A 27,867-nucleotide genomic window follows, 5' to 3' on the forward strand; every position below is an offset into this window, starting at 1 on the left:
GGACTATGCCGAGAGCAGATGTGGAGAAGGGCACTCTGGGGGATGGGACTACACCTGGAAAGGCACCTGGAAAAGGGGCAGGAAAATACAGGGCACGCTCAGTGAAGTGGGTTGAGAGTAGGATGGGAGCTAGAGGATGGGGCCAAATAATGGCAATGAGATTGGAAAGGGACACTAAGGCCAGATGTGGGAGAGGATGTCAGTAGGACTTTGAATGCCCCAAGTTAAGAAGATTAATGCTAACTGCCCTAGGCCTCAAAGAGGACACTAACTTGACTGACAAGTTCCCTCCGGGCATCTAGACAGGACAAGGTTGCCATGGCCAAGTGGTTTCTTGGTGCCCCCCTATTTCAGGGCCTTTGCTCTGAGCAAATTCCTTGACTTCCTTCAGAAACCAGATTGTGCCTCCAGTGGGAAAGAGAGCTGCTCACACCCTGATAGGTACCACTGCTGTGACTTTTGGGGCACCATCTGACCCCACGACACTCTAACTGCCTGGTACATGCCCGGTGCCACGACTCACTGATCCGCCAGGGCAGGGCCCGGGGTGCGCTCACCTCTGCGTCCCTGGAGCCCAGCACACTTGCGGGTTCGATAGTCTGCTATGGAAGGAAGGAACGGTGCGGGAGATTATCCCTGTCGCCCTAATAACCTCTTTATCATGACTCAAAACATTTAGTACCACAAAGGGGGAACGTAGCCACAACAATAAAACCCACTTCAACTCGATGAGCAGTTCCAGGCTTCCATAGGGCTGGAGAGATGCCATCTGGGGGTACACAGCACTCATCCCAGTAGGCTCTGGGGGCCAGACACACGCAAGGCTGCACCAAATAGTAGGTCTCTTTGCTATCGCTCACCTGCCTGCCACCCCTGCTCAGCTGGCTCACGCCAGACATCTCAGCCTTGCCCTCGTCTCTATTCCTCACTCTCTGCCGGGCAGCCAAGTGCTCTGCGCTGCACAGAGACTGTTCGAGTTGCAGCGGGCAGGCGGGGATGTGGCCGCCCTCCCACATTTGTTCCAGGGACACAAAGAAAATAGGAGATGACTCACTCCCTACCTTCCTTGACCCGCCCTCCCGGCTTTCCACCGCTCAGAAACAAGGCCCAGGAAAATGTGGCCAGGGTCAGAGAGGTGCCCCTCCCCTCCTCCCCCGTGACTCTCCACCCCAAGGCGGGGTGCAGGGGCTGAGTACAAAGTAGGACACAAGACTCCCTGGATATCAGCCAGCCATTTGTCCCTTGAGTCCTCACAGTACATCTCCCAGGTCTAAAGCATTCTCCCTACCTCAGAGGTGAGGAAACAGAGCATTAGGAAGTGTGAGGCCATCACTTCGTAATGAGGAAGTTAGGATCTGAACTCGTCAGGTTACTGGCTCCAGCGCTGTGCTCCTAGACGCCGTTCGCGCTACTGGCCGTAGGCACAGGCTCGTTGGACCGTCTCCACTCTGCTCCGAGGTCTGGTACCCATACTGATGAGGAAACGGAGGGTCAGTGCCCCACTTACCAACCTGCTCTAAGCAAGGAGAATGGTGTACAGAAGATGATGAGTTTACTTCTGCTCTAATTCCGTTCTCACAGTTATGGCCTTACCCACCCCACCCCAGCCCCGCCCACCCTCCCCTGCCAAGCCACTCATCAAGACGCTATCCCCACCAGCGTACCGCGGCCAATGGGCACCATGGTGTGGTGGGAAGGGCATGGTCTTATTTTCATTTTGGCTTTTTCAAAGTTAAAATGCCTTATTCCCTCTGATGACTCAAGAAATGCACTTTGTTGTAAAAACAAACAAACAAAAAACTATAGAAGATTAAAGAGGAAAAAAAAGTCACTCCTAAGCCCACCAGCCATGACCACTGTCAACATTTTGGGCTATGCTCTTGCACACATTTTTCTTAACACAAACACGTTTGCAAAAATGGGATTATACCATTCATAGTATTTTATAGCCTGCCTTATAAAACATTTCACAGTACACATATTATCTCATTTATTCCTTACAACATCCGTGTGTTGTGGGTATAACTATCCCCCTTATTAACTCAAAGGAACGTAAGGCCTGGAGAGGTCATGCAACCTGGTGGAGCTGGAATTTGAACTAAGATCTGTCTGCTCCTAAAACCCACGCTTTCCTATCACATTTTTGCATTGGTTAAAAAGTACTCTTAGCACACATTATGACACCGAAATGATTAAAACACTGTGGCACTGGTGCCAGAATCAACAGGCAGACTCCTTCCACTCATTTGTATTCTAGGAATGGTTACTGGGCACCTCCTAGATGCCAGGCCGTATTCCAAACCCTGGAGAGAGAGCAGCAAACAAGACAGGGCCCCTCCTCCCTGAGGGAGGCAGGGAAGAAACACTGAAGCAGATATGCCATGTGACATCAGGAAGCGGGGAGCGCTGTGAAGCCATATACATTTAAGGGGACAAAGAGTGACAAGGGGGGCTCTCTTGTCCCTTCAGAGAAGGAAGGCCTGTTTGAGGAGGTGATATTGGAGCAGTGACCAGACTGAATGAAGGAAGCGAGCTCTGAAGACATCTGGGAAAAGAGTGTTCCAGGAAGATGGAACAGCCAACGCAAAGACCCTGAAGCGGGAGCATGGTTGGCCTGTCTGAGGACCTGCAAGGAGAGCAGTGTGTCTGGAAGGCCGCTTGCAAGGGGAAGAGCAGGAAGAGACAGACGATGGTGGGGATGCAGGCAGAGAATTAGGTCAGGGAGGGCCCTGCAGGCTATGGTCAGCCTTTTGATTTTGTTCCAAGTCTAGACCACTGCAGGGTTTTGAGCAGAGGAGTGACATGACCTGAATTCCCCTACAAGAAGGCCACTCTAGCTGCAGACTGGAGGCGGTAAGACAGTGGCAAGACGCGGAGGCAAGTGATGAGGTGTCTGGTGTGGGAAGACATGAGCCTAGATTGCACAAGCGACTGGATCGGATAGGGCTGAGCCGTGAAGACCAATACAGCAATCCTGCTGCCCCTGCAGAGTTCACCGTGGATGAGACAGGACCGGCCATCCCACGTGAGCCAGCTGAGGCTCACTTCTATACCATGAGCTCTGGAAACTTCAGGAGAGAATGCTTCCTTTTGCCTGGGGTCCGGGTTGAGGGAAGGCTTCACAAAAGAGGCTTGATTTGGGTAGAATCCTGAAGGCCCAACAGGAGGTGGGCGGGTAAGAAGAGAGGAGGTGGAACAGGCGGGTGGCTCCAGGCAGAGGGATGGGATCAGCAAAGGCTCAGAGGGACGCACTCTCAGGCTGCCCTTTCAGGTTTATGCCTGATCTGCTCAGTTGACTGTAAGCAAACAAATCAAGGCAGCAAATATAGCCCGATTAATTTTACACTCCTGCCCAGGGACTTTCAACACGTTAGAACATTTTAAATTGCAAACCGCCAGCTAGTTCAAGGGTTGGCAAAGTTCTCCTGTAAAGGGCTAGATAATAAATATTTGAGGCTTTGTGGGCCATATGGTCTCTTTTGCAACTACTCGACTCTGCCATTGTAGCATGAAAGCGGTCGCGGGAACTACGTAATGAATGGGCATGGCTGTGTTCCAGTAAAACTTCAATTAAAAAAACAGGCGGTGGGCCAGCTTTGGCCCATGGGCTGTAGTCTGGCAACCCCTTAGCTAGCGCCTCGGTCCCCCAGTGCTGTGCTCAATGCCGCCAGCCCTTACCCCACAGGTGCCTGTTGAAGGGGCGGGTGGCCTGACCTACAGTCATTCATTCTGAGGAGCAGATACTTATCAATCCCTTCTGGAGGTTACTGATACCACTAAATCAGTTTTAAAGTAAAAGGTGCCAATGGGGGTATTTTATGCCAAAGAGAGTGTTAATGCTTATAAGAGGAGACCAGGCTGAGGTGCTGGCCCTAAGAACCATGGCTGAAATAAAGTAACAATTATTATCAAGTAGATAATCAGGAGATAAAAGGCATATACTTCTGCTTTGATGTTTAATCTGGAATCCACGTACAGCCCTGACAATGTCTTTCTGTCTCTCTGTCCCTCTTTTAAAGTTTCAGTGAAATTTCAAATAAATTTCTTACACTACAATACTGAAATAGGATCACTCCAATAACAACTGCATATCTATCTATCTATCTATCTATCTATCATTCATTTTCTAACTATTAAGGAACACAAAAGAAATAAATATTTATAGTGCAATGCTGATTTCAGGGCACTAATCTTTGCAATTCCCAACACAATCACAACAAAACCCAATTCTGCCCATAAAAAGACGGGCTCTGCAAAAGCCAGATCTTGCTCTTGAAATGGACCGTTAGCTTGCATACTGGGCCACGTATTGATTAGTTGCCACAGTTTATTTGTCATTTTCCTTTTAATTTCATCCTAGGGCATCACCCTTGGCTAAATGTCTTGAATGGCATCACTTGATCAGACATGCTGTCAGTTTCAACATTTCCAGGGACTTGATGCCCAGAACAACGGATTTGTCTTTTCTCACATTGGTCATGTTGATGACCAATGGCTTTGCACTGGAGACATTTTCTTCACGGCCTTTCCACAATGCTTCTCTGAGGAAAGGACAGCTATTTTTTGAGGAAATCTGAAAGAATTCATTTGGGGCAGAATAAGAACTTTCAAACAAGGACAAATCTCCAAGCTGACATCATCATCTTCATCATCACTCTCACTTACAGGTGCTTACTCTGTGCCAGGCACGGCTCTATGTATCTTCATATCTTTTCATTCATTAAAGCCTCAAAACAACCCATAAGGTATTATCCTCATTCTGATGAGACATTAAGAGGTTATGTGATTTGCCCAAGCTCTGACAGCTCAAAAGTGGTCGATTCAGGGTCTGAACCCAAGTAGTCAGGCACAAGTCCATGCACTTTGCTGCTAAACCAACCAACATTGCCTTTGGTTGAGTTTTAGAGAGGATAAGTCTTAGTTTTGATTTATTAGCCAAACTTGCATTAAAAGTAATATCATTAAGTTCCTCGTTATGTCTTGAAGTGTTTCATATAGTTAAACTCAGGCAAAAAGCAGCTTTCCTTTTTTCTCTGAGGGAGATGTATACCATCTTTATAAAATAAACCTATTTCAAGACCTGTGAAACCTCCCCTAGATTTCTAGGTCTTATTTCTCATAAATTCTACTAAGAATTTCATGCAAGTTCTTTCCATTGATGCAGACAAGATGTAGATGAGGTAACTGATGCCCAGAGCAACTAAATAACTTGACCATAATCATAAGTCAGTAAGTAACAAGGCCATACTTTTCCTTCTACCTGACTGTCTCCTTCATGGGGCACAAGTTGACTTCGAATGTACCAGAAGTGTCCTGTTCAAGTGACTGGACTTGATTGATTTTACTACATTTGTGAAAATTACATTGCTAGTATCTCTAGAAAGGATTATAGTTTTAAATGTGCAAAATTATTCCAGATTACTTTGGAATTCAATTATTATTTATGCTTCAGTGCATAAAGGGGATCATGCAGGTTGGAACTTGGTCATCTGTGAGATCACATTTTGTGTTTTCCAGTAACCATGAAGACCCATGTAGCCTATGTGCTTTCCCCATTATTTTTTTTATTTATTAAACATTTTATTATGGAAAATTCCAAAGCTATAGAAAATAGTATAATTGAATCCCTATAACCACCCAGTATAATAATTGTCAAAAATTTTTCCATCTTGTTTTATCTACATGTCCCCTTCACTTGTTTATTTGCTGGTGAGTATTTATTTTTTATTGAAGTATAGTTGACATACAATATGATGTTACTTTCTCCATTATTCTCTTTTTTTAATTAATTAATTTATTTATTTGGTTGCACCTGGTCTTAGTTGCAGCAGGTGGGCTCCTTAGTTGAAGCTTGCTGGCTCCTTAGTTGTGGCACGCATGTGGGATCTAGTTCCCTGACCAGGGATCGAACCCGGGCCCCCTGCACTGGGAGCATGGAGTCTTAACCACTGCACCACCAGGTAAGTCCCTATTATTCTCTTTTAAAATTTTTATTTATTTACTTTTAATTTTTTAAAATTAAGATGATTAACATACATTATATTAGTTTCAGTTATACTGCATAATGATTCAATATTTGTATATATTGTGAAATGATCACCACAATTCTAGTTAACATCCATCACCACATATAGTTGGAAAATATTTTCTTGTGATGAGAACTTTTAAGATCTACTCTCTTAGCAAGTTTCAAATACGCAGTACAGTATTATTAACTATGGTCACCATGCTGTACATTACATCCCCATGACTTATTTATTTTATAAATGGAAGTTTGTACATGCTGACCCCCTTCACCCATTTTGCCCACCCTCCACCCCCTGCCTCTGGCAACCACCAATCTCTTCTCCATATCCATGAGTTTGGTTTGGTTTTTTTGTTTTGTTTTGTTTTAAGATTCCTCACGTAAGTGAGACCATGTGGTATTTGCCTTTCTCTGTCTGACTTGTTGCACTTAGCATAATGCCCTCAAGGTCCATCCATATTGTCACAAATGGCAAAGTTTCCTTCTTTTTTGTGGTTAATAATATTCCATTGGATACATATACCACATCTTCTTTATCCATTCATCCATCGATGGACACTTAGGCTGTCTCCATGTCTTGGCTATTGTGAATAATGCTGCAATGAACATGGGAATGCAGATATCTTTTCAAGCTAGTGTTTTTGTTTCCTTTGGATAAATACCCAGAAGTGAAATTGTTGGATCATATGGTAATTCCATTCTTAATTTTTTGAGGAAGCTCCACACTGTTTTTCATAGTGGCTACATCAACAGTGCACAAGGGTTCCCTTTTCCCCATATCCTCCCCAGTACTTGTTATTTCTTGTCTGTTTTTAAATATAAATTTATTTTATTCATTTGTTTTTGGCTGCATTGGGTCTTCGTTGCTGCACGCGGGCTTTCTCTAGTTGCAGCGAGCAGGGGCTACTCTTTGTTGCAGTGCTCGGGCTTCTCATTGTGGTGGCTTCTCTTGTTGTGGAGCACGGGTTCTAGGTGCGCGGGCTTCAGTAGTTGTGGCACGCGGGCTCTAGAGCGCAGGCTCAGTAGTCGTGGTGCACGGGCTTAGTTGCTCTGCCGCATGTGGGATCTTCCCGGACCAGGGCTCGAACCCATGCCCCCTGCATTGGCAGGCGGATTCTTAACCACTGTGCCGTCAGGGAAGCCCTAAAACTATTTTTGTTCGGGAACTTTCTTGAGATTTCCTGTGATGACCACTGACACTGTAAAGTAGGGTCGAGCACTAAATCTGGGTTTTGCTCCCCTAGAAGAAGGGAAAGTGTGCTAAGGTTTGTTGAATGTCCCCTCTGAATCAGAAACTGAGCCGTGCACTTTATATGTGCTCTTTCTGTCAACGCTTGAAATAACCTGTTTTCCAAATAAAGCTACCGAGGCTCAAGAAGAGTCACAAGGTCACCAGGTCATCACTGATAAAACTAGGATGCAGCTCCAGCTCTGGTTCACCTCAAAGTGCATGTCGTTGCTCACTACCCCACCACAGTGTTCTCTTAGTGACTAGATGCTTGAGAGAAACAAATCTAGCCAAAGGTGATCTGCGTGTGGCTTCTCTAGTTCAATATTCTGGAAGGACATCGATTCAGGCAGCAATTGTTTTAGGACGGCTTTTACATTTGTAATGCTTGTAACTGGATTTCCCACTAACCAGAAAGGAGTGGCATGTTATATGCACTACTTTAATTATCACAGTGCTTGAAATAAATACTACATAATTTCAACACCTTCCCACATATCTCAAAACAGAGAGACAGTGATGCACTAATGGAATATATTACACTGAAGGCCCATTTAGGCTTTTACCAAATTCATTGAATTATAAGTCAAACACTGAATGGAAGGACTTATTAGGTAAACACAGTTAAAATGCATAGCTTTCCTGACAGGTAGATGTTCATAAACACATGTACAGGTGCTATTAATTTTAAATTTATCATATGTAGAGTTTGTACCTCCAGATAACATTTTTGGGGTCTCTAATTGGGAAGTGTTCCAGGATGATTATTGGGGGTGGGACGGATATTCCAAACCCATACCTGTTCAGATAAATGGAGATGTCATTAGCAACAAGAAGTAAGTGATCATGGCTTCTCTCGTTTTTTATAAATTATACTAAATAACCATAATGCTGCAATTTAGTGGTCCAAAGTTCATTCTATTCAGCAGGCTATCCATAGTCAACAGTTTAAAGAAAAGGGACCTGCTGAGAAAATAGTGGTCTAATCAGATGCCATAAAATCGAGCTGATGAGATGAGTCCCATTTCTTTTTTTGTAAGGGGATTCTAATGAAGCAATGCATGAAGCGGATTCATAACTTTGGGCCCCCGGTTTCATTATTCAGGTCAGCTGCACCCAGTTCCAAACGAAGCTAGGGAACCTTAACCCCACTGGCTACTTGTAGATATGCTGCCTCATGCAGGCGACTTATTAAATCCCAAATTCCTGGCTGCCAAATCGTATACATTGTCCTGGTTCCTATAAGGATTATGAGAAAGCTCTGGGGGGAAAGGGCAAATCAAAGGGAACAGTAATCAAATTAGAAGTATTGAAGGATGGTGTCTCGAAAACTAATTCATACATGTTGAAAGTGGGAGACAAGAGGACCATATGTGTACAGGACCATAACAGCTCTCACAATGAGGTAAACACCTCCCAGGCTCAGGTGGGTAAACACAGGCAGGTTCAAGAGGGAAGTTTCCATGACACATCTAGTAGTACACCTTCCTCTCCGGAAAGAGCCTGAGGAGGGAGGGTAAGGCAGGGTGACCATCTACCTAGCATATGCCAGTCAGGCCCGTGGGCCTTGAGAAATCATCCCTCTGCCAATATACAAGTATCTCCTTCCAGGGAGGTGAAAACAACCCAACTGGTAGTTCCCAAATTTATTCCATTAATATTTTCCAATTGGAGTATTATTTCTCGCAGGAATTATATTTAAAGCAACTCCAATATGGTAAGTAGAAAATGGATATATTTCCTTTTGGCAGCATTGAATAGTTTGGGGATGTATTTTTAATGCCCACCTTCAGTGCTGGAAGCCTGACAACAGAATCAGTCAGCAGATCCTGGGGAGCAGGAAGCCTTCCTGCTGCAGCTCTTGGCTGCTGCCTCTCAGATCCCTGCCCCCAACACTGGGCTGTGTCTCACTTTCTTCCAGGAGAAACTAAGGCCCTGGAGAGAAAGGAGCTCAAGCCGCTGTTGAGATTAAAGGAGGCAATGCATGCAAAGCTCTTAGCAAGGTGCTTGGTATATAAATAAGCACTCAGTAAATGATAGCTAATATTATTATTACTATTACTATTACCATCATTATCACAGGAGGAGGTAGATCACATTTTTGTATACTTTTTAATTTTAATTTTAATTTTATTTTATTGTGGAAAGAACATGTAACATGCGATCTAACTTTTAATAAATTTTAAGTGTACAATATATTATTGTTGACTCCAGGTGCAATGTTGCACAGCAGACCTCTAGAATTTATTCATTTTGCTTGAATGAAACTTTATGCCCATTGATTAGTAAGTCCCCATTCCTCCTTCCTCCAGCCCCTGGAAAATACCATTTCCCTCTTTGATTCTATGAATTTGACTATTTTAGATACCTTATATAAGTGCCATCATTGCTGTATTTGTCTTTCTGTGACTGGCTCATTTCACTTAGTATAATGTCCTCCAAGTTCATCCATGTTGTCGAATACTGCAAAATTTCCTTTTTTTTTAAAAAGATGAATAGTCTTCCATTACATGTATATACCACAGTTTATTTATCCATTTATCTGTCAGTGGACATTTAGGTTGTTGCCACATCTTGCTTATTGGGAATAGTGCTGCTATGAACATAGGAGTGCTAAAATCTCTTCAAGCTACTGATTTCAATTCTTTTGGATAAATATCCAGAGGTGGGATTGCTGGATCATTTGGTAGTTCTATTTTTTTTAAAAAAATATTTCTTTATTTATTTGGTTGCACCGAGTCTTAGTTGTTGCAGGCGGGCTCCTTAGTTGTGGCTTGCCAGCTCCTTAGTTGCACACACAGGCCCCTTAGTTGTGGCATGCAAACTCTTAGTTGCGGCATGCATGTGGGTTCTAGTTCCCTGACCAGAGATCAAACCCGGACCCCTTGCATTGGGAGCATGGAGTCTTGTCCACTGCACCACCAGGGAAGTCCCTGGTAGTTCTATTTTTAATTTTTTGAGAAAACTCCATACTGTAGTGGCTGCATCATTTTGCATTCCCACCAATAGTGTACAAGGGCTCCAATTTCTCCACATTCTTCTGGGTTTTTTGGATAAGAGCCATCCTGACAGGTGCTATCTCATTGGGGTTTTGATTTGTATTCCCCTGATGATTAGTGACATTCAGCATCTTTCATATACCTGTTGGCCATTTGTATTGTCTTCTTTAAAGAAATATTTATTCAAGTCCTTAGCCCATTTTTAAATTGGGTTACTAGGGTTCTGGGGTTTTGTTTTGTTTTACCATTGATTTGTAGGGCTTCCTTGTATGTTTTGAAGGTTAACTCTGTGTCAGATATATGGTTTGGAATTATTTTTCCACATTCCATAGGTTGCCTTTTCACTCTGATGATTGTTTCTTTTGTTGTGCCGAAGATTTTTGGTTTGATGAAACCCCACTTGTTTATTTATTATTTTGCTGCCTGTGCTGTTGGTATCAATATCTGTGAAATCATTAGCAAGACCAACAACATGAAGCTTTTCCACTAGGTTTTCTTCAAGGAGCTTTACAGATCTGAGTATTACATTTAAGTCTTTAATCCATTTTGAGTTGATTTTTATGTTTGTTGTAAGATAAGCATCCAATTAAAATTCTTTTGAATGTGGACATCTAGTTTTCCCAGCACCATCTGTTGAAGAGGCTATTCTTTCCCCATTATTTATTGCTAGCACTCTTGCCAAAGATCAGTTGATGGTACATGTATGTAATTATTTCTGGGCTTTCTACTCTTTTCCATTGATCTATATGTCTGTCTTTACATCAGCACCTTACTGTTTTGATTACTGGGGCTTTGTAATATATGTTGAAATCAGCAAGTGTGATACCTCCAGTTTCGTTCCTCTTTCTCAAGATTGATATGGCTCTTCATGGTCTTTTCTAGTTCCATATGAATTTTAGAACTGTTTTTCTATTTCTGTAAAGAATGCCTTTGGGATTTTGATAGAGATTGAATTGAAACTGTAGATCACTTTGGGTAGTATGGACATTTAACAATAATTCTTCCAATCCATGAACATGAGACTTCTTTCCATTTGCTTGTGTCTTGCTAAACTTCTTTCATCAACATTTTGTAGTTATCAGTACACAAGTCTTTCACCTCCTTAGTAAGTTTATTCCCAAGTATTTTATTCTTTTTGGTGGTATTGTAAATGGGACTGTTTGCCTAATTTCCTTTTCAGATAGTTCATTGTTAGTATATAGAAATGCAACTGCTTTTTATGTTATTTTGTATCCTACAACTTTACTGAACTTGTTCATTCATTCTAACAGTTTCTTTTAATGGAGTCTTTAGGATTTTCTATATATAAAATCATGTCATCTGCGAATACAGACAGTTTAACTTCTCCCTTTTTGATTTGTATGCATTTTACTTCTTTTTCTAGCCTAATTGCTCTGGCTAGGACTTCCAGTACTATGCTGAATAGGAGTAGCAAAAGTTGGCATCCCTGTCTTGTTTCTGATTTTAGAGGTAAAGATTTTAATTTTTCATCATTGAGTATGATGTTAGCTGTGGGCTTGTCATATATGGTTTTATTATGTTGAGGTACATTCCTTCTGTAGGTAGTTTGTAGAGAGGTTTTATCATGAAAGGTGTTGAATTTTTTTAATGTTTTTTCTGCATATATTGAGATGATCATGTGCTTTTTATCCTTTATTCTGTTACTGTGGTAAATCACATTAATTGATTTCCATGTACTCTTGCATTCCAAGGATAAATCTCACTTGTTCATGGCATATGATCCTTCTGATATGCTGTTGGATTTGCTTTGCTAGTACTTTGCTGAGGGTTTTTGCATCTATATTTATCAGGGATATTGGTCTGTAATTTTCTCTTCTTGTGATGTTTTTGTCTGGATTTGATATCAGGGTAATGCTGGCCTCACAAAATGAGTTTGAAAGTGTTCCCTCCTCTTTAATTTTTTGGAGGAGCTTGAGAAGGATTGGCATTAATTCTTTATAAAACATTTGGCAGAATTCACCTGTGAAGGTATTTGGGGTTTTGTTTGTTGGAAGGTTTTTAATTATTGATTCAATTTCCATACTAGTCATAGGTCTGTTCAGAGTTTCTAGTTTTTCATGATTTAATCTTGGTAGATTGTATTTTTCTAGGAATTTACCCATTTCTCCTAGGTTGTCCAATTTGTTAGCCTATAATTATTTATAGTAGTCTTTTATGATCCTTTTTATTTCTGTAGCAGTAGTTGTAATTTCTCTTCTTTCATTTCTGATTTTATTTGTGTCCTCTTTTTTTTTTCTTAGCCAGTCTAACTAAGGACTTGTTGATTTGTTCATCTTTTCAAAAAACCGACTCTAAATTTCATTGGTTTTAAAAATTGTTTTCTACTCCTTATTTCATTTATTTCCACTCTAATCTTTTCTGGTTCCATATGATAGCTTTGTGATAATTTCTGATAACTTTGTGCTGTCTTCTTTTTCTAGCTCCTTGAGGTGTAAAGTTAGGTTATTTTGAGATCTTTCTTCTTTTTCAATATAGGTATTTATTAGTATGAATTTCCCTCTTAGTATTATTGCTTTTGCTGCATCCCGTAAGTTTTGGTATGCTGTGTTTTCATTTTCATTTGTCTCGAGGCATATTCTAATTTCCTTTTTGGTTTGTTCTTTGACGCAATGGTTGTTTAAGACATATATCACTTTTAATATGTTGAAAATTATACTGGATTTTTGTTTTCTATGATCCTAGTAACACTGTATGTTGCCAGAATGGGCTCACCAAAATGAGATCAACTTGTCTTGCCAGTGAAATCCTTTCAGTAAAGCTTGATCCTTCTTAACAATAAGGCAAGTGACCAGTGACCCAGAGTGCAAATAAAGCAGATTTCTTTTCTGGGTATTACATGGCTTAGAAACCAGGAATCAGGGGTATCCCATCTCTGGCCTCATTCATTAATTCAACAAACATTAGTTGAACACCCATGAGGTGCCAGGCCCACGCTGGATGTTGGGAATAGACTGATGAGCAAAATAGGCAAAATCCCTGCCTTCATGTAATTTACAGTCTCATGCATGGGGAAGGGGAGAGGAGGGGAGGTAATGAGATAGACATTGAACTTATCCTACTGGAAGGTTGTGTGCTTGAAACAATGTGCACGATCCCAAAATGATTATACCAAAGGGAAACTTCCCAGAAGAAATAATAGGAAAGGCTTTCAGTCATTTGCAGAGCACTAGTGCTTGATGTCAATTACTTGCTTATCAGACATAGTCAAAACAAATCACTGAAGCTGCTCTTGGGTCTGACTTCTTCATCCAGAGGAAGAGGCAAAGCATGGAAAGAAATTCTGTGAAACTACTTCCACCATTACACTGCCCCATGTGAAGGTGAAGTTAAACATGTCACATGTGATCCCCAAGACCATGGAAGTGAAAAGGGGATACACTATATTGCCTTCACTGGTGACTTGCTATGACCAGTCATCATTCCAGCACATATTTATCGAGCTCCTTAATATTCCAGGGGATACACAGTGGTCCCTGGTCCCATGGAGCTTACATTCTAGTGACTGGCCTTGCATCACCATCCAGTGGTGGTGATCTCATATTTTGTAGGCTATGCTGTGCACAGTGGTAAGAGATAGTTAAATAAAGATGGAGGTAGACCGGAAGCGTATGCCAGGCATAAAGATCAACAAATGCAAAGGCCTGGAGACAACAACAAGCTTGGAGTGTATGAGGGACAGAGAAAAGGCCAGTGGGATAGGAGCCTAGCGAGTGAAGGAGAGATTTGTGGCAGAGAAGGCTGGAAAGTTTTCTGGCTTGTTCACCTGGATACATGGTGGCGTCATTCACTGGGATAGGGATCATGGAAGGAAGAGGTCATTATAGATTGCCACAGCTCCCTGCTCACTGTACCATGTCGCCACATGACCATCCTAGGCTTGAGGTCACTAAAGTCATTCCCAGATTACTAATAAGCAAGGCTTCGAACTCTATTTGTGAAGCAACTGTTTAAAACCCAGAGTTTGTTGTCCCATAAAGTTATGGTTTATGTAGCCAGCAGATGGACTGCTATTTTGGAAATTTCATTTTCTTGGACCCAAGTGTGTGGCTGGAGTAAACCCAGACTAAATGCTATCCATGGAGGGGCTCCGTCAATGTCAAGGCGCTGGAGCAGTCATTGACATCATCTCAGTGCTGCCTGTAGTTAGTGCTCATCAAATACTGATGTGCTCCCCACATTTCCCAGCCCCCCCCTTCCAGGTGGGCAGGATCATGTGATTAGGTCAGGCCAATGGACAACAAGCAGAAGTGATATGAGTCAACTCTAGGCCAGAGCATTTATTGGCTGGTAAGCAACTCTCATTCCAAATGGCAGCCAACGAGGCCACATGTTCTTGGTGGTGTAGCCACAAGATGGAAGACGTCTGTCAGTCTAGGTTTCTGAGTGACTATGTGGTACAAAGCCACACTGACTCATGTAAGGCATGTAGCATGTGAATAAAGCACAAGTGTGTGTCACGTTAAGCCACTGAAATGGTGGGTAGTTACAACACTGTAAAGTAGCCTCCCTTGACTGATATAGTGAGTGTCTGCCCCTTGGCCTTCTAAATACATTGGACCCTACCATGTACCATGCCTTTTGGAGGAGGGGTCAAGTTGGCCATGAATAATCCACCTGTTTCAGACATCTAGCTAGGTTTGTCCTCCTACTCACTTTCTCAACATGCAAATGTTTACTCTCATTTCCTCCACTCCCTGGCCACACAGCCTGGCTTTCAAGAACTGCTCCCCACTGCCTACCCAGCTTCATGACGTATTTCCATGCCCTTCTCTGGCTTATTGACTTTGAGTTCCCACTTGCTTCTCCTCTCTGCCTACTCTCTTGGTTTGGGCATCTTTTCAGCTATATCCAGGATACTCTCACCAACAACCCTAGCACTGCCCCCAAGCCTCACTGAGCCCCATCCCCCCAAGCTAAGAAAATTTAGACAATAGTAAAGAAGGTAACCAATGGTTTTTGCTGGAGAAGCAATACTGAACATGAGGTATGTAGGGCAAAGGTGAGACTGACAATGAGATATGAGGTCAGACACCAGGAGGACTGGGAACCAGTGCAGAGTGTGAAATGGCTCAGGACCAAACCTCTGAATGGTGCCTGGCTGACTGAGATGAACTCCCCAAACCCACTTCTTTATGTGATACCGGCTGTGTGGTGTAAGGACATGCCCCACAGCGAAAAAAACCCAGAAAAGGTAGGATCTGACATCCGTAAAACTCAAGACTTGAGATAACATTATTTCTGTGAGAAAAGTTTTCCAGAGCTGCAGCCCGGCCTGACAAGAGTACAGCTCTGCCCTGCTGCCCTGGCAGATGCAGTGGGGATATTTCCACTCCGACAAGCAGAGGAAGCAGCAACCACTGGTGAAGACTTCTACAGCTGAAGGCAGTTTCCATTGGTGGGACCTGGACTGAAGTCGTAGAATTTTTTTTCCCATGAAGGGGATCTGTTTAAAGTCATACACTGGCAGCTGCTTATAGTCCTCTGTGTTTGTGTCTAAGCCAATTTGGGGTCAGACCATATACACCAAAGTTGTGGGCCCTCTCATGTACAATGTCTTGATGACTTTTGCATAGGGAGCTTTTATTCCTGGTTGAAGGCAGATACTAAGCAAGACAGTAAAAAAAGGAAATGGATAGTGTTGGGGCTAGAAACAAAGGACACCAAGAGATACTAGCTCCAGACACCCTACTTCCATAGCTGGCTGGAAGGTTAAACATCTCTAGGTCTAAGCTGTCATCTCATTCCCTAACACAACCACTATCCCTGTCATAGATGTATGACCTAACATTTTTGCAGGAGGAGCAAAAGCCACTGGATCTTTTTTCCTTTCGCTCTATCTCACCATAGCACTTTGCATGTAGTAGTTGCTGAATAATATTTGTTGCCCTGAGATTTTTTCTGTCTGAAAAGCAACCATCCCAGTACATTTCCTTCTCCATTCTAATGAACTCCAAACCATCTTACTTTGTTTTCCTTTCTTTCCATCAGCCCTAGAAATTCCAGAACACTATCTGTACAATGGAAGTACTAAGATTTCAGCATGAATATACGCTTGCTTCTATTCTTCCTTGGAGACTCATCAGGACCGTTGGGGAGAGTCACTCAACTAACAAGCATCTACTGTACACCTACAGTGTGCCAAGCAGGCAGCAGCTGCCGGGTAATTACAGCTCCTTGGAGAAAGCTCCAGACCCCAAATGATACCGTCATTAATAGTTTCCAGTGTCATTTGCTTTCCCCACATATTAAGGTGTTACTGGTTCTAATTACTCAGTATGTCATCCTTGCTGTCAGCTTTACGTTCCTCTATGTCTTCATAGACAAGGCAAGTCTAGACATTATAGCAGGTAACAGGCCAAGAAAATTCAGTTTATTCTGATTACCTATCATCTGTAGACCAATTTCTAGTTTTTATCAAGGATACGCACAGCACTGCCCAGTAGGGCCCTGTACCAAGCACTTGACAATACATTGACATGTTTTAAGTGTAACTCAGCATTCCTCAAGGAACACTGTTTTAATGCCGGGTCCAGCAAACTAAGGCCCATGGGCCAAATCCTGCCTGCTGGCCACTTGTTTTTGTAAATAAAGTTTTATTAGAATACAGCCAGGCCCACTTTTTTTTTTGTTTTGCATATTGTCTGTGGCTGTTTGCATGCAGTACAGCTATGGATGGGGGAAAACAACTGAAATAGCTCCCTTGTCTCAAGTGCCCAATGTTTGCCACAGCTGTCACATTCATTATTTCACACAATCCACATGACCCCTCTGACGTAATACTAGCTGGCATTTATTGTGCTAATCAGACTCATGTTTTTAATCTGATGCCCCTAAATTTAGTTGGGAAAAGATTACAATTTAATTTCCGTTTCACCTCTAACTGAAAGCAAGCACTCCTTCCATTATGAATGTCGATAACAAATCAAAGTCCTATTAGCAACACCTGTGCCTTTACCACCAGCAGCAAGATCACAGGTACTTCCCCAGTACCCTGCAGTCACTGCAGTTCTCACAATACCATTTCCATTCATCATCACTTTGAAATAGTGGTAGATATTAGACGGACTCTAAATCTGTTATTTCTTTAATGTGCTATCAGGGAAGCACATATACCACAAATCTGTTCTTAAAAATATGTTGATAACTTTATTTCATTATAACTCGTTTCCCCTTTGTAATCTAAAGTACTGTATTTATGCATTTAAGAGTATTCTTTTGAGAAGGAGTCCAGAGGCTTCGGCAGACTGCCAAAGGAAGCCATGCACAAGAAGGACAGGCAGCTCTATGTCAAATGCATTAATTCACTGAATACTCACAACCAACCTGGGTGACGGGTACTATCACCTCTGCCCACCCTCTCTTTACACAGGAGGACAATAGGGGAAAAGGAGAATGAGTAAATTGCCCAAGGTCACGTAGCTAGTAGTGGGGCTGAGATTTGAATCCAGACAGTCCGAGCCCAGAGCCCATGCTCTTCTTAGTCAATATCCTATACTATACTACCTTCGTTGTGTCATATTCCCATTTTATGGGTGAGGAAACCAGCCCTTTTTCTAAAGGCTGAAGGTGATGGATGTTGTGAGTAGTAAAAAGGAATAAGCATTTCTTGAGCACCTACTGTGCCAGGCTCTTTCCAAACTTCTCTCATTTTATCCTCTAAACAGCCCTCAGGGATTTGACTGATGAGTGAACAGAGACCTGGGGAGGATAAGCAACTCACTCACCATCAGTGCTGCTGGCAGACCGTGGAGCCCATGTCTGCTCACATCCAGAGTGCCTCTGCCTCTGTCTCTGTCTCTCTTTCTCGATTACAATGGGCTAATTAATTAGTATGTAAATTATCTCAGGCAATCCTGAGGTCTTATTTCATTCATGGGGTTTTCAGTGAGAGAAAAATATTGCAAGGAAATACTCATGCCCTCTTTCCTACTAAAGGCAAAATTATTTTCATCACAACAGATGGGCTAAATCAGTATGGATATGCACAGTGGGTTTTTAAGAAAAATATTTCAAGTGATGTTTAAGAATTCACAAAACCACATGTAAGAACTAAATTTAAAAATAAAGTGGTAGATTGATATTCATTGCTAGGATGGATGTTTCAAGTGAAAACATAATACTGGCAAAGGTTACTTCCAAGCAAGAAAATTGACATCATCATGAAGACTTTTTTAAAAAAAGGAATTGCAAGATATTATGGCACAAACCTGTTTTAAGGGTTTCATATAAAAAGGTTTAAACAATACTGAGTTAACATCAAAAAGTATATTCTTGCTCAATTACTTGTCCTGATTCCCTCAGTAAACTTCAAATCAAGGCAAAGGGTCAAGTATTTTGTACCAGTTACAATTTACAAGTCAGGGAAAGCAGCTATGGATGGGAAACTCTTTTTCTGGGTACGAACCGCTTTGCTTAGATCTGAACTGCTTATACTCACAAATCACAGTGCCGTTCAGACATGGCCTAAGCTTTTCCTTGGCAATAATGCTAAAGTCGGCCCTAAGAGAATGCAGAAACCCCGCCCCCAGAAAGCCGTTTCATTAGCGGCCTGCCTCTTCCTGCTAGGAGAGCTGCGTTTCCCAAGGCTCTCAGTGGTCACAAACCACGTTTCTAATGCAACTAAAAGATTCCTCTTCACGGACACTTAATGATGCCGAGTGTGTCATTACGACAAAAACAAACAAAACCTTGTGTCTTCAGAAAGGAAACCTAGGCCCTCATAGTCCAGAAATGAACACAGAGGAGTGAAATGAAATAGCCCGTGTTTGAAGAAGCCCTTCAGGATTCTATGGGGCGTAGGAGAAGGAGGCCCTGAATTTGCATTTGGCAGATTTCAGTCCTGGCTGCGCAATGCTTAGCCCCTCTGAACCAGCTACTTCATTTGCTCGGTGGCATCGGATTCCACCAGAGTCAGATCCAGCCATTTATTTATTCAACACCGTGCGCCAGGTCCTGTGTTAAGTGTGGGGTGGTCGCGGTCGGTAAACGACGCGTGGGACCCAGGCATGTGAGAATAGTCGGCTACTGGTAATGTCTAAGATATTCTCATCATTATTACACTGTCACCATCTCACCGTCTCTGAAGCCTCTCCCTTTAGTCTGTTCAGTCTGTTTCTATTTTGAACAATGTTTGTTATTTTCTCTAATAACATAAATGATTTGTGACCATGTTCAATGATCTAGAAAACACGAAGAAGTACAAAGAGAAAATAAAACACCCATAGTCATGTTCCAATGAGACAATGCCACCCAGTCAAAAAGATTCATTAGACAAGAACTAAGGGAGCAGAAACCCATCTGGCTGAACCACGCATCTATGCACGCGTCCTTCCCACCGTCCATCCAATCAACAGTGTCAGCCCCTGCGTAGTCGCTGGGTATGAGGGGCGCGGCGGGGCGTAGGACCCCAGGCATCCCGCATCCCCTGACCCACGGGATGCAGGGGTGGGGGGCTGGAGGTGGGGCAGGGAACTCGCGGCCTCCCCCCTCCATCTTTTCCAGGAGAGGAAGCGAGAACATCTTTGTCGCGGTCGACCCCGCGGCGTGCCCGCTCCCCGCGGAAACCGGGGAGACATTCCTACCCCGGCCCCTCGGGTTCCAGGGCACGCTCCATCTGGAGGGCCGTCGCTCGCTCGGGCCGGGAGATTCCTTCATTTCTAAGAAAAGCGCCTCATCTGCGGCAGGCGGCCCCCGCCGACCCCCGCGCCCCCTCCCCTCGGCAGCCTCCCGCTCGCCCGCTCGGGATTGGATCAATGCAGCGGAGCGCTAGGTGCCGGGCCTCCGTGCCCTGGGATCGCCCAGCCCGGGGCCTCGGGGGCCGAGCGTATCAATTCAGGCCCACTGAACTGTATTTCCCCGGCCCGGGCCCGCCCCCGGCCTTTGTGCCGCGCCCGGCCCGCCCCCTTTGCTCACTCTCCCTTCATGCTTTGTTTGGCAAACACAAAACGCCCGGCCCGGCGGCGGGCCCTTTTCAAGCTTCGCAGGCAGCACTTGAAAACGCCGCGAGGCTCGGGTACCTGGGAACACCTCCAGGGGCCGGGCCGGGTGGACTCCGAGGGGGCCGGGCCCCCGCCGCGCGCGCGCCCCCCGAGGCTGCCGGGCCGGGGCTGGGGCCGCGCGGCGCGGGCTTCCCCAGCGCGCCACCCCAGATGCCCCGGGCACCGAGACTTCTTGCAGGCGCCGGCGTTCCCTTTGAAAATCCGGGGCACTTCGGGGGCCCTCTCGCCTCGCCTTTGTGTTTTAAATGGCCCAGAAGTTCACTTGACACAGAATTTAGAAGCCTGAGAACCGGTTTGGATGATGCAGCCGGGGCTGTAACCTCGGCAGCCTGCACAGGCCACCGAGGGCTGCAGAGGCTCTGGCTCAAGAATAAGTAAGAATAAAAGCAGCAACTTAGGTGCTAACAGCAGCTACCGTTTCTTAAGCGCTTACTATGCGCCAGGCGCCATGCTAAGCGCTTCACAAGCATGATGACAGTTAGACTTCATTTACAACCTGGTGATGTGGAGATTAGGGCCTCTGGTACTGACAAGGAAGCTACGGATCAGAGGGGCTAAGAAGCTCGCTCCTAACCCCTACCGTATACTTCCTCAGTCTGGTGTTCCCTTTACTTAAATAGTGGAATCTGTTGACATCTTTTGGCTCCTAACAAGAAATGATTTTTTTTCTTCCTTTCCTGAACATGCCATGCTCTGCTGTGTTTTTGCCAGTTGTCTTCATAGCCTGAGTTGAAGAAAGTTTTTAGGTGTTGTCACACAATCATTACTAGAGTAGCCATACTTTGTTGAAGATTTCTGGTGTGCCAGGTACTTAAGTGATGAAATACCTCCTGTCATTGGATCCTCACAACCATCCTCTGGGGTGGGTTCTGCTAGTTTCTGCACTTTACAGAAGGGTAACTCAGCAAGGTGAAGTATCAATAACTTACCCAAGGTCACACAGCCAGTGAGGACCTGGCAGAACCAAGGCTTTTCTGAAGCTAATGCTTGTTCTCTAAATCATTACATGATATTGTCTTCTACTATTACTAGTTATGTTTTAGTTTCTACAATTCTTCAAAGGATGGCCTTTTGTTTTCCAAACATTGCCTTCCCAGTTAATCAACTAGAAGTCACTTGCTTCATGTTATTTTACATCCGTTTGGAATTATTTTTTCCTCAAAAAGACTAAAATAACTTCAAACTGTAATAACACTGGAAGGAAGAAAGGAGACTGGGGCTGCTTGGGTAAGTGCACCCATCAACAGGTGTCTGCTGGAGGCACAGAAAGTGACCCATGCAAAACTAAAAAGTGTTAGAACTTTCCATCTCGTGTTTAGAGCTGGCCCACACAGCCTCAAGAAGAAAATGGTGGAGCTAGCTACCTGTCAGTCTGAGAATTATCTAGCACTGGAAGAAACTTCAGAGATCAACTGGTCCAACTCTTTCATTGTACAGATGGGGAAACTGGGGCTCAGAGAGGAGTGGGAATTTCTCCAGCTTAAACAAAGAGCCCCACTGGAACTCAGACATACTGACTCCTTGATATATTAATTCCTGCATGGATTTACCAGATATTAATCAGGAGCTCAGAACGTGCCAGGCACTGAGCTAAGGGAAAGAGTGGTCAACAAGACAAGATTCCTGCCTTCACAGAGCTTCCATTCTAGTGAAAGAGACAAACGATAAATAAAATAAAGCAGTAGCAAATCACAGTTCTCAGTGTGGAGAACTTTCTGGGAAGCGTTGTAAATCCTGGGAAACAACTAGTAAACTATTGCAGTTGTCCAAGCAAGAGATAACGGAGGCTTGGTCTAAAGATGGCCAGGCCATCTTGACAGTGGTTTTCTACCAACTGGTTGTTTGACCGGGGGCTGCTCATGTAACTTCTAGGGTCCTCAGTCTGTTCACCATCTGCATACTGTCCCCAACATCATCAGTCTACCTCACAGAGGTGTTATGAGGGTCAATGAAGAAAGCACTATACAAACGCAAGGCATTCATTTGCATCAACAATAATCCAGGCTTAGTGATTTTCGATCTTAATTAAATAATATCCAGCACTTTCCATCATCATGTGATGACAAGGCAGAGCTGTGTCTTTTTTTTCTGGCTAAGTGTTAAATCTGTAAGAAACACCTGAAAAGTTCCCCCTGAAAAGACTCAAACTATTGTAGATAAGGCTAAAGTCTCCCTTGACTTCTTTCCCACATTCTGGTCCCTTCTGTCTCTCCTCACAGGAATGTTTAAAGTGCTTCAAATTTGAACTTCAGAAACACAGAATGATCATGCAGACCAGCCATTTGTAGCTGAATGCATCTAGAAGCATAATATTGGGGTCACCTGGCAACACCTAAAAGAAGGTGTGTCTCTGCTAGGGGCACCAACTTTGTAATGGACACCTGTGTTCACAATTCCCTATATCCCACTGTGGTCAAAGGTCAGTTGAATCTCTGCAGGGTTGAATGTCCCCAACTTGTACTTTAAAACAAGAAGTAACTTTTTTTCTGTATGAGTCATAGATCACTAAAAAAGATGGTTGTTGTTTTCATGTACAGATATTCTGTGTCTTGAACTTGATCATAAAGTGACCATGCATGTGAAACCAACACCCAGTTCAACTTCAAGACACATTACCAGCAACCCAGAAACCCTACTTGGTACCCCTCTCTGTGACTACTCCCCCCCGCAAGGAAACCACTGTCCTGACTTCTATCAGCATAGTTTAGTTTTGCCTGTTTTTGAACTTTATATAAATGAAATAATACAAGATGACCCTTTTGTGTCCGGTTTCTTTTGCTCAACATTAGGCCTGGGAGATTTATCCATGTTTTTTGCATATGTCAGTAATTCATTTGTTATCAATGTCATATAGTGTTTCACTGTGCAAATATACCACGCAGTTTATTTATCCATTCCATTGTTGATGAACATTTGGGTTGTTTCCAATTTGGGGCCACTTGGTTCCCATATATATATTTAATTACACCCAAGCAGGGTTTTTCAGCTTTAAACTTATAGTGACATGAGAATGGCATAGCCACAAAACAAAGCTGATCATTCCACCCTCTCCAACTTAAAGTCTTCCCTTCACACCCCAGTTCCTTCCCTCAGAATAAAACCTGAATTCCTTAGCACATCATTCAAGGCCTTGCCAACTGTATCCCAAACTAAGTCTCAAGCCTCACCTCCTACCACAAAACTTCAGCTACTCACTTCTCATTGCTCCCCAGACACACCAGGCCCTTTCCTGACTCTGCGCCTGGGTACATGCTTTTCCTGGGATATGGATGCTTTCTTCTATACCTGGAAAACGTGCGCTGTTTCTTTAAGATTCAGCTCCAGTGTCACCTCTTTGTGAAGCCTTCGCTCACACTTGTAGGTCGAATCGAGTGGCACCTTTCTCTGGGTTCCCCCTACAATTGGTTCACCGTATTGACTCTGTTCTAATTTAACAAACACATAGTATTTAGTGCATGCCAGCCACTGTTCTAAGCACTAAAAATACTAACTCATTGAATCCTCAAACCCCTACGAGATAGGTACTATCAAAATAGTACTCTTGCCCTATGAGGAAACTGAGACAGAGAGGGTTAAAAATGACTTTTCTGCCTTTCGGGAGGTGGCCGTAGATGTAGAAAGTGCCAGAGCCTAGATCCAGCCCCAGACAGTCCAGCCCCAGAACCCACACTCTCTCCCACTCTGTCACCCTGCAATGCTCACTGGGGTGTCACTGCCCATCCCGGGCTGGGACAGATCAGCTGATGGACATAGCAGCCTCCCCCACTAGACTGTGTCCATCTCCGTGTCCTGAGAGCCCCTGAGAGTGCTCAGTAAAGAAATGATATGGTCGGTTTCACAAAGGGGAGTGATTCAAAAGAAACCGGATATTGCTAGGTGTGAAATGTGAACAGGTTTACTAAGCAATTAACTCAAGAACACGTTAACCCAGGTATGCATAAGGGTTATAAGGCTTACCTAAGATAATGGGTGTAAAGCAATTAGCATAGTGCCTGGAACATGGCAAGTGCACGTAAATGTTACTTCGCACCACACTAACAATAACAACAGCTCACCTTTAACAAGCAATTACCACGTGCCAGGTGCTGCTCTAAGTGGTTGATTTAACTAATTTAATCCTCATGATAACACTATAAACTAAGTTCTATTGTCCCCATTGCATCAGTCAGGGTCTAAGCCGTAAAACAGAAACGACTTCAAGTGTAAACAACAGTGGGAATTTAATGGAAGGAATTGGTGGCACAGGTGAGGGACGAGCTGAGGAGCCACAAGGATGAAGAGGCAGGCTGGGCATCAGCAGTAGCAAGGAGGCCAAAGGGACCGAGGGAGGGGACATGGCTACAAAGCCAGGGTCACCCAGTAGAAGCTGGGACCACAGTGGCCATCTCTGGGACAGGGGAGGGACAGGCCCTTCAAAAGGAGCTGGAGCCACAGAAGAGAGAAACTGCTTGAAGCAGAGATAGAGGGACCACCCGTCTTGGATTTCCCAGAACTGCAGGGTTTCCTGACATGCGGGACTTTCAGCACTGAAACCAGAAGAAACCTGGACAAACTGGGACCAGTTGGTCACCCCGGGACACGGAGAAAGAGGCAGAAGAAATTTCCTGGCTTCTCCCTTCCTCTTTCTTCTCTTTCTCCAGCCAGTACCTCCCACGGGCTGGACCGAGTAGGAAGTCATTTTGGAAAATATCTCGCAGGGGTCAGACCCCCTGCCAGACAGAGCAAAGCAGGCAAAAACCTAGGAACGGACTTGAGGGTCACCAGGCCCAGGACTGGTACAGCCACGTAACAGGTGGAGAAACGAGGGCAACAAACCATTGTAGTTTGGCTCTTTGAGCAGCCCTGACCTACGGGGTTGGGCTTGGGCAAACAAGAACTAGTTTGGGCTGCATAAGGCCATTTTCACCCGCGAAGGGCTGTGATTATTCCATGACTATGTTATTACCTGTGACTCCAGCCTCTATTATTTTTTTGCGGTACGTGGGCCTCTCACTGCTGTGGCCTCTCCCGCTGCAGAGCACAGGCTCCGGACACGCAGGCTCAGCGGCCATGGCTCACGGGCCCAGCCGCTCTGCGGCACGTGGGATCCTCCCGGACCGGGGCATGAACCCGTGTCCCCTGCACCGGCAGGCGGACTCTCAACCACTGCGCCACCAGGGAAGCCCCCTCCAGCCTCTATTGTAACACATTCCTCTTGCCCAGGAGGCGAGGCACAGTCCTGCAACAGGCCCAACCTTGTGCAGAACAGCCGTGAGCACCAGGGCGGCTGGGCACAGGCATGGCCTTGAATTAGAGAGTTTGTGCCAGTGTAAATCGACGGCGTCACTAAGCATGCTGTTTAGTTCAGCTGATACTTTATTTCATAGCAAGACTGTTTTGATGAAGCAAGCAGTACACTGATTTACGTTCTGGCACTAGCTCCTCATCGTGTCATGGACCAGTGACAAAGAGTTCTAGGGCCACCACCAGTCCTTGGGCCACACCTTTGTTGGTGTTATCTTTGGAGAAGGAACATAGTATAAAAGTAGAGAAGAAAAAGCACCGGATTGGGGCTTGATATCTACTGCTGTCACTAACTGTGTGGGCAAATCACTTGCCTGCTCTCTTAGGTCTATCTCCTCCTCTGTGAAATGTACCAACCCAAGCTGCCCTGTTGACACACCAAGTCATTGTGAGGCTCTCCGGCAGGCAAAGCATCCTACATCTCTGAAGGTTGTTTCTTTTACTGTAGGGATGAATCCATGATTAGCTGGGAGAGGGGCTACTGTATCCTAAATCTGCCATGATATTTAGAGTGGGGAGGCACAGAAGTATAGGGGCACAGCTAGACTCAGCGACAGAGGGCATTGAGGAACAGAAATAGCTCCCAGAGAGATGGCACAAAATAACCCAGCTGCACTGGTCTTGTGACAAACTATGTGAGTGTGTGTGTATGCAAGTACATGTGTGTGGGTGTGTGTAATGGGACACGGGTGGTAGGGTGGAGTGCAGAGCGGAGAGGAGAGGACTGGAGAGAGATGAGAGGGAGGTACACCTGAGAGACCTGTCCAAGGGAAGGAACGAGCAGATGAAGTGAGTACAAGGGGAAGGCTTCAAAGATCCTTGAGGAGAATTGCCTCTGTGGGTGGGCGTACCAACAGGTGGATGCCGTGTGTAAGCTGCCAGGGGTTCAATGGAAGCGGTGAAGGTGGCCGGGGCTCACATCCTAGCAGGAAGACAAGGTCAGGAGTCAGATTGGCATGCCCTCCAGAAATGTGGGCAGGGCCGCCTTGGCCAGGAGTGCGGGGGTGTGAGGGTCAGAGTCACCCATGTGCACCTGTGTATTCACTCACAACAGCTGGGCCACCCCTTTAAGGGCAGCCCTGTATTCCTCTGATCAGAGGCCAATCTGCCAGCTGCTCTGCTGGGAAGGGACTCAGGTCATTAGTTAGAACAAAAGGAGACAAAGGGGACCCTCTTGTGTCTCCAGACCCTGCAGCTCCCTAGCTGTTCCAAGGGGCACAGATGTCTGCAGGCTCTGCAAACCTTGTCTGGTAGCCAAGGAGGGCAGTGGACCAGGTCAGGGAACCAGGACTGTGGCCAGCACTCTCTGCTCTGGACTATTGCCCAGTTCGGGTCCTTGCTGCCAGAATCCACACCAAGGGAATGTCCAGTGGCAGATTCAAGGATCTCAAGCTCTCCAGGCCCATGAAGTCTTCATAGAAAAAACACTATGCCTATTTTAAGAGGGCCCAGTAATACTGTATGAAGGCCACATGTTAGAGGCTGGCATCTGGAAACTGAAGCTAGAGAAGAGTGTGCTTGGGGAGCCCACAGCCCATCTGGGGACAAAGAGCATGCTTAAAGCCCTGGGGAGCTCTGGGGACAGCTCCAGGCCGTCCTGTTGCTCTGATAGATCTGCTCCATTTGGAGTTCAGACCTCAAGCAGACCTTGCAAGCCCTTTCTCCACTTCCCTTCATCTCTTCTGGTTTGATATTGGCCCCTCATTTAACCTCTCTTCTCTTCTGCCTGTACCAGCTCTTCCTATTTGATGCCTCATGCTCAGCCATTATGGAGGCTCACTCCCACCTACACTAGGTTCCCTAAACTTGTCTCATCCCCGCTGGCACTGCACTTGTTTCAAAATGCTGTCCCAGAAAATGCCCTCATTGGCTTGGGTCCGACATTAGGCCCTTCTGGGCAGCCTGCTGAGACAGACACGGCTCAGCTTCTCACGCTTCCTGCCTTTGCAGGGGCACCCAAGGATGACAGCAAGGGCAGCAGCAACAGCTCTATTTACTCGACAGGGTCACAGACAAGATGCTGGCTCAGCCGTGTCATATGCTGGGACATGGCCAGCAGGGACTATTTGGCTGCAATGGAACAAGAAGACCTGGGAGGGACTAGTGCTAAGGGAACAGGTTCAACTCTAGGTAAAAGGGTATGCCAATGGGCAGAGGTGGGTATCAGGTGGGCTGCCAGCAAGCAGCAGGGCTCCAGCCTCTGGGCTCGGATGCAAGGTCAAACCCTAGGAGGCATGTCCCCAGGCCTCAAAGGCCAAGAGCCCTAGGCCAGGGTAGGGTGGTGGAAGGAGCACTGGCTTTGCTTAGAGCATG

This window comes from Mesoplodon densirostris, chromosome X (genome assembly GCF_025265405.1).
Source record: "Mesoplodon densirostris isolate mMesDen1 chromosome X, mMesDen1 primary haplotype, whole genome shotgun sequence".
NCBI classification, from domain to species: Eukaryota; Metazoa; Chordata; class Mammalia; order Artiodactyla; family Ziphiidae; genus Mesoplodon; species Mesoplodon densirostris.